At 40.8% G+C, this 16,578-nt stretch overlaps 4 non-coding genes and 1 pseudogene across 4 annotated transcripts; all 5 read right to left on the bottom strand.

Annotated features, from left to right (window-relative positions):
* Positions 1–1,104: 1,104 nt before the first annotated feature.
* On the bottom strand, positions 1,105–1,235 carry LOC128655074 (uncharacterized; annotated as a pseudogene).
* Positions 1,236–2,130: 895 nt separating this feature from the next.
* LOC128654925 (U2 spliceosomal RNA) lies at positions 2,131–2,321 on the bottom strand. The gene has a single exon (XR_008401564.1). It is a non-coding gene; the product is annotated as a U2 spliceosomal RNA (small nuclear RNA).
* Positions 2,322–3,391: 1,070 nt separating this feature from the next.
* LOC128654988 (U2 spliceosomal RNA) lies at positions 3,392–3,586 on the bottom strand. Its single transcript, XR_008401607.1, has one exon. It is a non-coding gene; the product is annotated as a U2 spliceosomal RNA (small nuclear RNA).
* A 6,344-nt stretch (positions 3,587–9,930) lies between these two features.
* LOC128655033 (U2 spliceosomal RNA) lies at positions 9,931–10,112 on the bottom strand. Its single transcript, XR_008401626.1, has one exon. It is a non-coding gene; the product is annotated as a U2 spliceosomal RNA (small nuclear RNA).
* Positions 10,113–16,392: 6,280 nt separating this feature from the next.
* LOC128654979 (U2 spliceosomal RNA) lies at positions 16,393–16,578 on the bottom strand. The gene has a single exon (XR_008401600.1). It is a non-coding gene; the product is annotated as a U2 spliceosomal RNA (small nuclear RNA).

Here is a 16,578-nt window from a genome sequence, read left to right as displayed (position 1 = left end):
GGACTGCTTTATTTGTTTGTAATTATATTTACAAAAGTCAATCCCACATTCCTGCAGACAACAAATATCAAAGGGAAAAGACCCCAAATAATAAAATACTGTACTTCTCCTCACTGCTGCTTGGGCACTCCTCACATTTAAAGAAATACATTGCAGCAGCATTTATAAAACTTTAGTGCAACAAGTCACACAGCATACACATTACCCTGGGTCTGTACTTATCCTGGTAACATCCCTGAAAAGAACAGGAATCCCTGTAGATATGAGAGATCCAGGGTTAAAAGGCATAGTCATCCTCTGTACTTCACCTCCATCTGAAGTAATGGAGTCAATTTCATCTCTGTCAGAGGCAAAAAAAGGACTTGACACAGGGGTATCTGCCCCCACAGTTTGTGCAAGGGGAATTTAACCTTCTTTTATGGTAAATCTTCATCTGAGCTCTCACTCAGCCTGTCAGATAAATTTTCTTTATTATAAACAGGGAAATCCAGAGGGAAACACTCAGTTTCAGTCACCATATCCTCTCCTTGTGCTGAATTTTTTGCTGCACGATTCCCTTTCCTTTTCTTTTTGCCTTTACCTTTTTTTGCACTCCCAATTTCAAACTTTTGCTTAAGGTGGTGCACTTCATCCTCCCAATCCCCTTGTGCAAAACGTACTTTAAACAGTCTCTTTCCTGTCCACACACCATAAATATTCTTTATGTCCCTTACAAAAGTGACAGACTCACATTGCATTGACAGGAAAGTGTTAATCTCCTCAGCAGTGACATAAGGGTAATACATTTGTACAGTCACATACCTCTCCAGCTCCATGTGCAGAAAGTCAGCAAAAACCCCATCCAATCTGTTATCCAGCTCTTTAACATGAAACATCCTTTGGAAGCATTTGTAATCTGCTGTCTCTTTAAATACCAGCTCATAGACACCACTGGAAACATATTCTGGCATGCAGAATAAACTTGCAGGATCCATTTGGCACAGCTCCTTTAAGATGACGAACTTCAGTGCCGATCTCTTATCCTCAGGGATGTTGATTCTTGCAGTATTTTTGATTCGCACCTCACGGGCCGATGAAGTTCCAAATAATCCAGCCATCTTATCCAATAGCTGCAGGTTTTCTCTGTAAAAGAAAAAACAAAAACTGCACCTGTCCCCCAAAAAGGGGACAGATCTAACTCCCCAGCCTTTCAGCAGATAATACACTTGATCTTAGCCAAAAGGCCGAGAAGCGATAACGCAATGCTCTTGTCTGGGACGCCGCACGCTCAGAGCACTCCCTCTGCCTCGGGGAGACAGGGCACACCAATGCTGCTCAACACAAATCACACCAATGGAAATTCTAAAGCATTAACCACAACAATACATGGCAGGCTGCTAGGCCAGACATTAAAAAAACACAACTACTGACCAGGGATAACAAAAAACAATCTGCTTCATGAGAAAATGCAGCAGCGGCGACCAACCTGCTGCTGCCTCCTGACTACTGGACAGAGAGCTGCTCTCCAATTTGCATGGCTCCGCCTCCCCCCCCCACCCCGCCATCGTCGGAGCTGCACTCTGGAGACAGACAGGCAGAAAGGCGTGAAAGCCACCTGGATGATCAGGCTGATTGCACCTACCTAGCTGCTAGTGGATCTTGTGGGCCTAGCTGCCCGCCTACCTACCTAGCCAGCTAGCAGCCTCCAATCATTTTAGAAAAGCTTCCATGAGCAGGCACCAGGTAGAGAAAGAAGCACACGGACAACATTGACAGCTCCAAAGACTTTTATTGTCTGCCAAGAAGGAGAGATAGATAGAAAGATTTTGTAAAGACATGGATAAATCAAGCGATGGATACATCAAAATACATACAAAATGATGAAACACATAAATAAATACATAAATAAATAAATGAATAATTAAATAAATTCACACAGCAATACATAGATTTGTGAAGAAAGGCTCGTCACATGAAAAAGGAACAACAAAGGCTAACAAACACGTCGCCTCGCCAGGTAAATACCGTTTCCTAGGGCTTTTTTGGCCCAGCACACAAGGGGTTAACAAGACTCCGAAAATCTGCTGCTGCAGCTCATTTCGGCTTTTGGTTGTTGGGATGATGATTCTGTTTTTGTCACACAGCAAAAGAGATGGGTGCACCGGTCCTGGAGGTACTGCAATACCAGGTCAATGCGTGGAGTGGACAGAGCAAGCTCTTCTTCCATCTCCCTGTTTCAAAAATCCATTTAATATATGGCACCCAGATAGGGCGCGTATCAGATATTAAACTGATAAGAACAGATACTACACTTGATCTTAGCCAAAAGGCCGAGAAGCGATAACCGCAACGCTCTTGTCTGGGACGCCACACGCTCAGAGCACTCCCTCTGCCTCGGGGAGACAGGGCAGCACTCCAATGCTAACCACAAATCACACCATTGAAAATTCTAAAGCAGCAGCAGCAGCAAATAACAACACATGGCAGGCTGCTAGGCCAGGCACAAAACACAACTACATAACAACAAAATAATCTGCTTCAGGAGAAAAAGCAGCAGCGGCGACGACGACGAACCTGCTGCTGCCTCCTGACTACTGGACAGAGAGCTGGTCTCCAATTTGCATGGCTCCGCCTCCTCCACCCTCCCCCGAAAACGGCCCCCTCCTTCCCCCCGCCATCGTCGGAGATACACTTCGCAGACACACAGAAAGGCGTGAAAGCCACCAGCGGGCTGGCAGATCAGGCTGATTGCACCTAGTAGCTGCTGCTGCTGCTGGATCTTGTGGGGGACTAGCTGCCTGCCTGCCTGTCTCGCTCGCTCGCTAGCTAGCTAGCTAGCAGTCTCAATTCTTTTTTTAAAAACTTCCCTGTCCAGGCACCAGGGGGGAGAAAGAAGCACAAAGACAACATTGACAGCTCCAAAGACTTTTATTGTCTGCCAAGAAGGAGTGATAGATAGATAGATAGATAGATAGATAGATAGATAGATAGAAAGATAGAAAGAAAGAAAGAAAGAAAGACAATTAGTAAACACATCCATAAATCAAGAAATGGACACATCTAAATACATACAAAATAAGGAACCACAGAAATAAATAAATAAATAAGTAAATCAATAAATGAATGCATGAATTGACACAGCAATACATAGATTTGGGAAGAAATGCTCATCAAATGAAGAATGAACACAAAAGGATAGTAAACACGTCGCCTCGCCTGCTTAATACCGTTTCCTAGGCTTTTTTGGCCCGGCACACAAGGGGTTAACAAGAATCCGAAATGAAATCAAGCAGGCAGGAAAGCAGCTCGTCGCTGAGGATTTCTTCCAGAAACAAGCTGCTGCAGCTCATTTCGGCTTCTGGTTGTTGTATGGATGAGGATGATTATTCTGTTTTTGTCACACAGCAAAAGAGAGGGGTGCACCGGTCCTGGAGGTACTGCAATACCAGGTCAATGCGTGGAGTGGACAGAGCAAGCTCTTCTTCCATCTCCCTGTTTCAAAAATCCATTTAATATATGGCACCCAGATAGGGCGCGTATCAGATATTAAACTGATAAGAACAGATTTTTTTTTTTTTTTTTTATTTCACTTTCAGTCAAGAGTTAACCTTCAGTTTTAATTCCCCCGTAGGAGAATACGCACATAAAACCAATGAGAAACTCAATCACATCATCCGTGAAAAAGCCAGAAAAATCTGTAAAAACTGGCATAAAAATAAAACAAGGATAAAAAACATAAAAAACTGACCCTTAGTATGTCCCTTCAGCACTCTCCCTCACACTGTCCCTCTCTTCACCAACCCCACTAAATGACCCTAAAACCTATCCCTAAACACTGTCCCTATCTCTATCCCTAGAGAGCATTAATAGAAAAGCTTATTCCAAAAATAAAAGCCAAAGTTGATTTTAGCTTGCTTTTCTCCTACTCTCTTTCTTTCTCTTAAAAAATAAATATGAATTAAACTAAGGGCATACTGAATACAATTTTTAACGGGTAAAAGCTCATGATTAAATAATAAAAGATTCTTAGCGAACCAAATGGCTTCTTTAAAACAATTTAAAATCAGCCAAACATATAAAAACTTTTCTTCAGCTATGCATGAAAACTTACCAAATAAAACCGCTTCATGATTTAAAACACGCAGACCACCTACCCATTTTAAAAGGGGACTAATTTGCCTCCAAATCTCCTGTGCAAAACCACAGTTCCAGAAGATGTGTAGTGGCAACTCACTGGAGACACATCCCTCTCTCGGGCACTTGGCTCTGGCAACCAAGCCCCTACGGTGCTGGAATTCCCTCGTGGGAAGAGAGTCAGTGACTATCCCCAGGCCAAATCTTTTTGAAAATTACTTAAAAACTTTTGTGCCACATTCTTCCAAATTAGCTGAGAAACATTACCAGAAAAATTTAAAACCAGAGACACAATCTCACCAGATTTAAAAACCCTTAAAATCTTTCTATGATCAATTAAAATCACAGTAAAATGTTGCAACTTAAAACCTCTAATACTTTTCTCTAAAATAACATAATGCTTGGGTAGATTAAAAGCATACGGTCTATTTAAAAACAAATTAACCCATTTATATTTTTTAAAAATAAAACCCGTGGCGTATTTGATAAAAAGGCTGGTCATGCAATCATCACTACGAAGAGCCATCTTTACATTAAACGCTAAAAACTTAAAAACATCTCTAAATCCAAGGCATTTTTCCCCCCATTTTCAGGCAATTTTTGAAGCTCCGATCTTTTGAAGCGTTCCATCTTGGCTCCCCAATAAAAAATAAAACATTCACGTATTAAACTTTTTCAGCCAAAGTGCTGGGGGAAATAAAACCATAGCCACGTATAAAATAATAGGTAAAATAACTTGTCGCAGAAATAAAATCTTCCCTTCTAAAGTAAGCTTTCTGAATGTCCAGAACTGAATTTTTTTCTTAACTTTTGCAAGAATGAGGTCCCAATTAAAATCATACTTCATATCCCCAGTAAAATAAATACCTAAAATCTTTATCTTATCCCTCACCAAAGGCACATCAACACCAAGCAAACTCTCCCATCTACCATACACTCAGACTTATCAACATTCACCTTACACCCAGACGCACAACAAAACCACTTCACCGTTCTTATAGCTCTACACAGAGACACAACATCCGTACACAAAACTGTAATATCATCCATGTAGGCTAAGGTCTTGACCTGACATCCATTCCCACCCGGAACATGCACACCACGAATCACTTTATCCATCCTCAAGGCACACAACAACGGCTCCACACAACAAATAAAATAGGCGAAAGGGGACAACCTTGTTTGACGCCAGATTTAATAAAAACCTCATCAGATAAAAACCCATTCACCGACACTCTACTCACACAACCATCATACACACTTTTTATCTGATTTAGCATCCTCTCAGGCACACCCATCCTCTCTAAAACAGCATATAAAAACTCATGTGACACTCTATCAAAAGCTTTTTCAAAATCAATACTAAAAAGAGCTAAGCTCTGGTCCCTATCTAAACAATAAAAAATTGTATCCCTAAAAGTGCATAAAATCTCAGTTATACTCCTCCCAGGCACCGCACAGGCCTGACAGGGGGCTATAACTTTGGAAATGACGGTCTTAAGTCTAGATGCTAAAAGTTTTGTAAAAATTTTATAATCCGCATTTAAAAGTGTAATAGGATGCCAATTCTTAAGGGAATCTTTATCACCTTTTTTGTAGATTAAGACCACAACGCCCTGCGTCCAAGACACTGGTAAAATATTAAAATTACTACACTTATTAAATAAAATCATAAAATCATCTTTTAAAACATCCCAAAAAGTAGAATAAAATTCAATAGGCAGACCATCATTTCCAGGGGTTTTCCCATTTAAAAAACTCTTGATAACACCAAAAATTTCAGCACTACTAAAATCACTAGATAAAAAAGACTGATCATTAAAATTAAAAGAAGAATTCAACTGGCTTAAAAAATGCTCTTTTAAAGAATTATCAAGAGTTCTGCAAGAAAATAAATCTGAATAAAACTTATGTACAACCCTCTTCATGTCATTAATTTTACCCTCTCCCTCAATTTTATCCATAAAACTCTTGTTATTGACCAATTTCTTAAAAAAATATCTAGAACATTTTTCATCTTCTTCCAAAACTTCTACTTTAGTATTAAAAATAATTTCTTTCCCCTTTTCTTCCAATTTTTTCTTAATTTCTTCTTTTAATTTTAAAATATCTTCATCTACATTAAAACCATAAGAACGAGCCTGAAATAGTGCTTGAAGCCTAAAATTTAACTTAGCATAAAACTCCCTTTTTTCCCTAACTTTCTGTTTGCCCATCCTAATAAAAAACTCCCAAATCTTAACCTTAACTCTATCCCACCATAAAACAATATCCTCATCCCCCTGACTAAAACTCCACTTCCTATACTGTTCAATAAAACGTTCCCTAATAAAATCATCCTTTAAAAGAGAAACATTCAACTTCCAGTACACAGACTTAGACATTTGTTCAGCAGGCATATCACACACACACTCCACAATCTTATGGTCAGAAAAAACATTCTCACTGACAACACACGACCTAGGAGTAAAAACCTTAGATAAAAATAAAAAATCAATACAGGATTTCACTGTACTACTCGCCCACGTAAAACCAGGATCATCCGCACCACACTTCTTCCATACATCACACAACCTGAAATCCTCAATCATACCTTTTAACAAACTCGCAGAACCATCCAATCTAGCACTTACACCAATACTCTCCCTTTTCTCCCCAGGTAAAATACAGTTAAAATCCCCACCTAAAATCAAAGGAACAGAACCTGCTAAAAACAAAGCTAAAATCCTAAAAAACTCACTTCTCTCCTTTTTAAGAACTGGGGCATAAACATTAAGACATCGAAATTTAAAATTCTGAAAAGTAATATGGGCAATTAAAAGTCTCCCCGGGACAACTTCCTCATAACTATCAACAGTAAAACAATAACTATTAAAAAGAATCCCTACTCCTACAGATTTATTTTCATTGCTACCTGACCATATAGAGGGGCCATTATCCCAACACTTTTCTAAAACCTCAAGCCTATCATTTGTATTAATACCACATTCCTGTAAAAATATAATATCATTATTTCTAGTTTTCAAAAAATCACACAAGGTAGTCCTTCTAGAAGGACTTTTAAAACCCCGTGTATTTATTGATGCAATTTTTAGCATCAAAGAAGAAAAAGCAGTAGAAGAGCTTTACATAGAAGATCTTCTAATAGAGAAAACATCCACTTCTTCTTCAATAGGCATTGATGACTCATCAATCCTGAGCTCAGAACCGTCATTCGAAACTACTTCCTCATGAGTCAATAAACTAAAGTCTATCGAAACACCTTCAGAGGGGAATACCAAGTTCTGAGCAAGAACAGAAAACCTGTTCTGTTGTTCCAAAAGGATTAAATCAGGTGTAGCAGAAAGCAGAAAGATATGTAGAAGCTACCTCAACAGGAACATCCAGAATCTTCAGCTTCTTCGAAGATTTACAAGAACTCTTCTCAGCCACAAAATCCTCAGGATCAGTACGACAACCAGATGACACATCCATCTTTGGCTTCTTAGAGGACACAGAGGCATCACTCTTAGCCTTAGATACACTTTTTTTAGATTTTTGTAAAGGTTTTACCTGAATACTCGAGGAAGGAACAATAGATCCCTGTGAGGTGTCTATTGTCATATCCTCACCATTACCTTCATCCAATCCCCTCACAGGAGAACCTTCAACAAGAATATTATTTTCTTCCACTTCCATAGAAGAAGGGGGAGCAGAACCAATCCGATGACCCTGAGCAACCCCCTACCAAGGGATTCTCCCAGAGACACCACAAAAGGCTGCCCCTTTTCCCACCTCCGTCTCTCAGGACAAACACGGCTCATGTGGTCCATAATACCACAAAGGTCACAAAGTCTAATGTGACAATCTTTACTTTGGTGACCAGTCAGTCTACAGAACCGACAAACCTGCTCCTCAAAACAGCTGGAGGTATCATGCCCATACCGAAGACATGTCTGGCAATAAGGGGGCATCTGGTTGAAACCCATAAAACCTCGATTATTCCCAATGGAAAATAACGGCGGGGGTCACAAAAAACCTCCAAACTCACTGTCATCAGGGCGGAAAGATACATGAAATTTCCATTTCCTTGTCCATACTCCAAACTTATTTAGAACCTGTCCTTCACATTTGATCCTGGAGCAAAACCTCATCAGGTAACGGGCTATTTCATTTTTATCCACATGTGGATTATACATGTGAATGATGAGAAGTTTATCTCCACCGCTAAATAGAGAAATTTTGATCCCTTTTAGAGCATCATGCAACTGAAAAGCACGACATTTCTCTAAAACAATATTAGCAAGTTGATTCGAAACAAGGGATAGATCGTAATACCCTTGCTTAAAAAAATCTTGAAAACACATAAATTGGTCGAAATGAAAACCAAACAAATCGACCAACAAAACCTGTCTGCAAAAAAATTGGCATCCTTCAACACTTGGTATTCAGGGGCTACCTGAATATGCAAGGTATCATAAGGATATGAACCAATAGGTCTTACCCGAGGAAGTCCCCGTGGTTCCCCTCCATCTCCATTCAAACCTCTGCCAGCAGCATCTTGAACACCACCTCGACCTCCATCCACTCCAGCACCACCGACTCCAACACCTCCTCCAATTCCAACTCCGACTCCATCTACGATGTCTCCTCCGACTCCCTCTCCTCCGATGTTTCCTCCGACTCCTCCTCCGATGATACTCTCCACAGTCTTCTCTCCAGTAATCGCCGCCATAATGGCAACTTGATCACAACCCGGAAGCTTTGGATAGCTGTCCCCCCAATAGCAGCAGGTGGTGCACCCAAAGGAAACACCACCAGGCCGAGGGGACAGGTTCCGCCACTCCTTCTGACCCAGACACTTGATCTGAGCCAAAAGGCTGAGAAGCGATAACCGCAACGCTCTTGTCTGGGACGCCGCATGCTCAAAGCACTCCCTCTGCCTCGGGGAGACAGGGCACACCAATGCTGCTCAACACAAATCACACCATTGGAAATTCAAAAGCTGCAGCGGCAGCAACCAACAACAATACATGGCAGGCTGCTAGGCCAGACAAAAAAAAAACTCTGCTTCATGATAAAAAGCAGCAGCGGTGGTGGCGACCACCAGGAACCTGCTGCCTGACTACTGGACAGATAGCTGCTCTCCAATTTGCATGGCTCCGCCTCCTCCACCCTCCCCCGAAAATGGCCCCCCTCCTTCCCCCCGCCATCATCGGAGCTGCACTCTGGAGACAGACAGAAAGGCGTGAAAGCCACCTGGATGATCAGGCTGATTGCACCTACCTAGCTGCTACTGCACCTTGTGGGCCTAGCTGCCCGCCTACCTACCTACCTACTTACCTACCTAGCCAGCTAGCAGGCTCCACTCATTATAGAAAAACTTCCATGAGCAGGCACCAGGTGGAGAAAGAAGCACACGGACAACATTGACAGCTCCAAAGACTTTTATTGTCTGCCAAGAAGGAGAGATAGATAGATTTTGTAAACACATAGAGAAATCAAGCGATGGACACATCAAAATACATACAAAATGATGAGACACATAAATACTTAAATACATAAATAAATTCAAACAGCAATACATAGATTTGTGAAGAAAGGCTCGTCACAGGAAAAAGGAACAACAAAGGCTAACAAACACGTCACATCGCCAGGTAAATACCGTTCCCTAGGCTTTTTAGGCCCAGCACACAAGGGGTTAACAAGACTCCAAAAAGAAAGCATGCAGGAAAGCAGCTCGTTGCTGAGCCTTTCTTCCGAAAATCTGCTGCGGCAGCTCATTTTGGCTTCTGGTTGTTGTATGGATGATTCTGTTTTTTGTCACACAGCAAAAGAGAGGGGTGCACCGTTCCTGGAGGTACTACAATACCAGGTCAATGCGTGGAGTGGACAGAGCAAGCTCTTCTTCTATCTCCCTGTTTCAAAAATCCATTTAATATATGGCACCCAGATAGGGCGCGTATCAGATATTAAACTGATAAGAACAGATTTTTTTTTTCACGTCAGTCAAGAGTTAACTTCCAGTTTTAATTCCCCCAAAGGAGAATCTGCACATAAAACCAATGAGGGACTCAATCACATCATTTGTGAAAAAGCCAGAAAAAAATCAGCAAAAAAAACTGGCATAAAAATAACAAACATAAAACGCTGCCCCTCAATATGTCCCTTCAGCAATATCCCTCACACTGTCCCTCTCTTCACCAACCCCACTAAATGACCCTAAACACTTTCCCTATATCTGTCCCTTAAGAGAGAATCAATAAAAAAGCTTATTCCAGAAATAAAATCCAAAATTTTTTTGCTTGCTTTTCACCTACTCTCTTTTTCTCTCTTAAAAAATAAATATGAATTAAACTAAGGGCATACTGAATACAATTTCTAACGGGTAAAAAAAAGCTCATGATTAAATAATAAAAGATTCCTAGCGAACCAAATGGCTTCTTTAAAACAATTTAAAATTAGCCAAACATATAAAAACTTTTCTTCAGCTATGCATGAAAACTTACCAAATAAAAACGCCTCATGATTTAAAACACGCAGACCACCTACCCATTTTAAAAGGGGACTCATTTGCCTCCAAATCTCCTGTGCAAAACCATAGTTCCAGAAGATGTGTAGTGGTGACTCACTGGAGACACATCTCTCTCTCGGGCACTTGGCTCTGGCAACCAAGCCCCTACGATGCTGGGATTCCCTTGTGGGAAGAGAGTCAGTGACTATCCTCCAGGCCAAATCCTTTTGAAAATTAGATAAAAAATTTTGTGCCACATTTTTCCAAATTTGCTCAAAAACATTGCCAGAAAAATTTAAAACTGGAGACACAATTTCATTCGAATTAAAAACCCTTAAAATCCGCCTATGGTCAATTAAAATCTCCACAGAAAATGTTGTAATTTAAAACCCCTAATAATTTTCTCTAAAATAACATAATGTTTGGGTAGATTAAAAGCATACGGTCTATTTAAAAACAAAGTAACCCATTTATATTTTCTAAAAATAAAACCCGTGGCGTATTTGATAAAAAGGCTGGTCATGCAATCATCACTACGAAGAGCCATCTTTATATTAAAAGCTAAAAACTTAAATCTTAAAAACATTTCTAAATCTAAAGCATTTTTCCCTCCATTTTCTGGTAACTTCTGGAGCTCAGATCTTTTAATATGTTCCATTTTTGCTCCCCAGTAAAAAATAAAACACTCACGAATTAATCTTTTTAACCATAATGTTGGGGGAAATAAGACCATAGAAACATATAAAATAATAGGTAAAATCACTTGACGAACTACTAAAATCTTCCCTTCTAATGTTAATTTTCTAAAAGCCCACAACTGTATTTTCTTTTTAACTTTAGCTAAAACGAGGTCCCAATTAAAATCATATTTCATATCTGCAGTAAAATAAATACCCAAGATCTTAATTTTATCCCTAACAATCTTCACATCCACACCAAGCAAACTCTCCCATCTTCCATACACTCAGACTTATCCACCTTCACTTTACAGCCAGACGCACAACAAAACCACTTCACCGTTCTGACCGCTCTACACAGAGACACAACATCCGTACACAAAACAGTCACATCATCCATGTATGCAGCCAACTTCACTTGATTCCCACCTCCACCCGGAACATGCACACCACGAATCACTTTTTCCTTACGCAACGCACACAACAAAGGCTCAATACAACATATAAATAAAATAGGTGATAGGGGACAGCCCTGCTTAACCCCAGATTTAATAATCACCTCACTCGTCAAAAAACCATTCACAGACACTCTACAACCATCATACACACTCATAATCTGTCTCAACATCCTCTTGGGCACACCCATCCTCTCTAAAACTGCAAATAAAAACTCATGCGACACTCGATCAAACGCTTTCTCAAAATCAACACTAAAAAGAGCCAAGCTCTGGTCCCTATCTAAACAATAAAAAATTGTATCCCTAATAGTACATAAAATCTCAGTTATACTCCTCCCAGGCACCGCACAGGCCTGACAGGGGGCTATAACTTTGGAAATGACGGTCTTCAGTCTAGATGCTAAAAGCTAGGTAAAAATGTTATAATCCGTATTTAAAAGTGTAATGGGACGCCAGTTCTTAAGGGACTCTTTGTCTCCCTTCTTATAAATTAAAACAACAACGCCCTGCGTCCAAGACAACGGTAAAATATTAAAATCACTACACTTCTTAAATAAAACCATAAAATCATCTTTTAAAACATCCCAAAAAGTAGAATAAAACTCAACAGGTAGACCATCATTCCCAGGGGTCTTTCCATTTAAAGAACTCTTAATAACCCCTAAAACCTCTGCACTATTAAAATCACTAGCTAAAAACAACTGATCATTAAAATTAAAGGAAGAATCTAACTGGTTTAAAAAATGTTCTTTAAAAGAGTCATCAAGTTTCCTTGCAGAATATAAATCAGAATAAAATTTGTGTACCACCTCCTTCATTTTATCTAGTTTACATTCCTCCTCTATCTTGTCCATGAGACTCTTTTTAGCAATCATTTTCTTAAAAAAGAACCTTGAACATTTCTCATCTTGTTCTAAAACCTCTACCTTAGAATTAAAAATAATCTCCTTCCCCTTATCCTCTAAATTTTTCTTAATTTCTTCCTTTAATTTTAAAATCTCCTCATCTACACTAAAACCATAGGATCTGGCCTGATAAAGGGCCTGTAATTTAAAATTAAGGTTGTCATAAAAATCCCTTTTTTCCCTAGCTTTCTTTTTACCCATCCTAATAAACTCCCGAATCTTAACTTTAATTCTATCCCACCATAAAATAATATCCTCATTACCCCGGCTAAAACTCCATTTCTTATACTGTACAATAAAAGACTGCTTAATAAAATCATCATCTAAAAGAGAGACATTCAACTTCCAATAAGTAGACTTAGACATTCGCTCAGCAGGCACATCACATACACATTCAAGGATCTTATGATCAGAAAAAAACATTCTCACTAACCACAGACGACCTCAAATTAAAAACCTTTGATAAAAACATAAAATCAATACGGGATTTAGTTTTTTTATTTCCCCAGGTAAAACCAGCATCATTCCCACCACACACCATCCATGCATCACGCAACCTAAAATCTTCAATTACACCTTTCAAAACACTTGCAGACCCATCCAACCTATCACTCATACTCACACTCTCCCTCTTCTCACGTGGTAAAATACAATTAAAATCCCCACCTAAAATCAAAGGTTCTGGACCTGCTAAAAACAAACCTAAAAAACTCAAGTCTCTCTTTTTTAAAAACAGGGGCATAGACATTAAAACATCGAAGTTTAAAATTCTGATAAATAACATGGGCAATTAAAAGTCTCCCCGGGATAGCTTCTTTAAAACTTTCAATAATAAAACTAGGACTATTAAAAAGAATACCCACCCCTACGGACTTATTTTCATTACTGCCTGACCACAGGGATGGGCCCCTATTCCAAAAGGACTCTAAAACCTCAATCCTATCATTTTTATTTATCCCGCATTCCTGTAAAAACACTATGTCATTATTTCTTAAACTTAAAAAATCACACAGGGCAGTTCTCCTAGGAGAACTTTTAAAGCCCCGTGTATTTAAAGATGCCAACTTAAGCATCTACAGAGAGAGTGGTAAGAGATCTCATTTAGAAGATCTAACAGGCACCGAGTCCTGGCCCTCAGATAAGTCACTGGGCACAGGACTAGCCACTCCCTCTCCGACAGGCATTGACAAATCATCAATCCTGAGTACAGAATCTTCACTTGAAATAGACTCAGACCGGGCTACCGTACCAAAGTCAATGTTTTCACGTTCAGGGGGAAACACTGACTCTTCAGACAAGACCGAGAATCTATTAGGATGTTCTGAAATATCAAAATCAGGGGACACAGAGGCAGGTGTTATAACCTCCGAATAAGACACGAGAACAGACTTCAGCCTCTAAGAAGGGTTTTCAAAACCCTTCTCCGCCACAGAATCCAGTGGAACTTCATGATATTCAACCTTATCCTCAGGAAACTTCGGCATCTTAGAGGACATATGGACATGCCTCTCAGCCCTAGATCCACTCTTAAACTTGGATTTACCTGGCTGAGATTTTATATCAGTAGGGGGGGACAACAGAACCTTCAGAGCTCTCAATAATGCCCTCACCTCCCACTTCCATAATGCCATCATCCAAAGCAGAAAATTCAGCCTGCATTGGCTCTTCTTCAGTAGAGCCAACACCTTCCTGGGGATCCTCATCCACCTGCTGATCAGTGGAACCTCCAAGAGACACACCAAGGCACACGACGATACCATCTTCGTCTCTCAGGACAATTTAAAAAAAACGTGGTCCAGACCACCACAAAGGTCGCAGCTTCGGATTTTACAATCCTTAGACAGGTGGCCAGACTTTTTACAGAAGCGACACACCTGCTCCTCCAAACAATTGGAGCCATCATGCCCATAACGAAGACATCTACGGCAGAAGGGGGGCATCTGGTAAAACACCAGAAACCCTCTATTAACACCAAGAGAGAACAATGGGGGAGGTCTCTGAAAACCCCCAAATTCTTCTTCATTCGGGCGAAAAGACACGCAGAACTTCCACTTACCTGTCCATACACCGAATTGATTCAACACCTGCCCCTCAGATTTAATGCGAGTGCAAAATCGCATCAAGTAACGCTCAATTTCATGTTCATTCACATGCGGATTATACATGTGAACAATGAGCAGTTTCTCACCTCCTCCAGAGGAGAGAACTTGACCCCTTCAGAGAATCATTTGTCTTAAAAAATCTATATTTTTCCAGGACTACATTTGCCAGTTGGTTTGAGATTAAAGACAAATCAAAATAACCTTTTCTGAAGAAGTCCTGGAAACACATAAATTGGTCATATGAAAACCCAAATAGCTCAACTAGAATAGTTTTCTGGAGGTAAACCGATATTCTGGGGCTACCTGAATGCGTAGGGTATCATAGGGGAAAGTACCTATAGGTCTTACCCTTTCACGTCTTCTGAATCCCCCTCCATCATGATGGTAATGTTCAGCACCATCCTGAAAACCTCGATCACGATCTTCCTCTAATCCAGCACCTCCTACTCCGACACGTCCAGTACCTCTTACTCCGACACCTCCGACACGTCCAATACCTTCACCTCCGACACCTCCATCGACAATTCCTCCAACACCTCCTCTGACAACTTCCTCCACTCCATGAATAGCCGCCATACTGGCAACTCGATCGCAACCAGACGTCTCAGATAGCTGTCCCCCCAATAGCAGCAGGTGGTGCACCCGAAGGAAACACCACCAGGCTGAGGGGACAGGTTCTTCAACTCCTAATGGCTCAGACACTTGATCTGAGCCAAAAAGCCGAGAAGCGATAACCGCAACGCTCTTGTCTGGGACGCCGCACGCTCAGAGCACTCCCTCTGCCTCGGGGAGACAGGGCACACCAATGCTGCTCAACACAAATCACACCATTGGAAATTCAAAAGCTGCAGCAGCAGCAACCAACAACAATACATGGCAGGCTGCTAGGCCAGACAAAAAAAACTCTGCTTCATGATAAAAAGCAGCAGTGGTGGTGGCGGCGACCACCAGGAACCTGCTGCATGACTACTGGACAGATAGCTGCTCTCCAATTTGCATGGCTCCGCCTCCTCCACCCTCCCCCCGCCATCGTCGGAGCTGCACTCTGGAGACAGACAGGCAGAAAGGCGTGAAAGCCACCTGGATGATCAGGCTGATTTCACCTACCTAGCTGCTACTGGATCTTGTGGGCCTAGCTGCCCACCTACCTACCTACCTACCTACCTAGCCAGCTAGCAGCCTCCACTCATTTTAGAAAAACTTCCATGAGCAGGCACCAGGTGGAGAAAGAAGCACACGGACAACATTGACAGCTCCAAAGACTTTTATTGTCTGCCAAGAAGGAGAGATAGAAAGATTTTGTAAAAACATATATAAATCAAGCAATGGACACATCAAAATACATACAAAATGATGAAACACAAATAAATAAATAGATTCACACAGAAATACATAGATTTGTGAAGAAAGGCTCGTCACATGAAAAAGGAACAACAAAGGATAACAAACACGTCGCCTCGCCAGGTAAATACTGTTTCCTAGGCTTTTTTGGACCAGCACACAAGGGGTTAACAAGACTCGGAAAAGAAAGCAGGCAGGAAAGCAGCTCGTCGCTGAGGCTTTCTTCCAAAAATCTGCTACTGCAGCTCATTTCGGCTTCTGGTTGTTGGGATGATGATTCTGTTTTTGTCACACAGCAAAAGAGAGGGGTGCACCGGTCCTGGAGGTACTACAATACCAGGTCAATGCGTGGAGTGGACAGAGTAAGCTCTTCTTCCATCTCCCTGTTTCAAAAATCCATTTAATATATGGCGCCCAGATAGGGCGCGTATCAGATATTAAACTGATAAGAACAGATTTTTTTTTATATAATTTTATTAAAAAAGTTAC

The sequence above is a fragment of the Bombina bombina genome, chromosome 3 (genome assembly GCF_027579735.1).
Source record: "Bombina bombina isolate aBomBom1 chromosome 3, aBomBom1.pri, whole genome shotgun sequence".
Taxonomy (NCBI): domain Eukaryota; kingdom Metazoa; phylum Chordata; class Amphibia; order Anura; family Bombinatoridae; genus Bombina; species Bombina bombina.
This window is presented reverse-complemented; position numbering and strand designations above follow the sequence as displayed.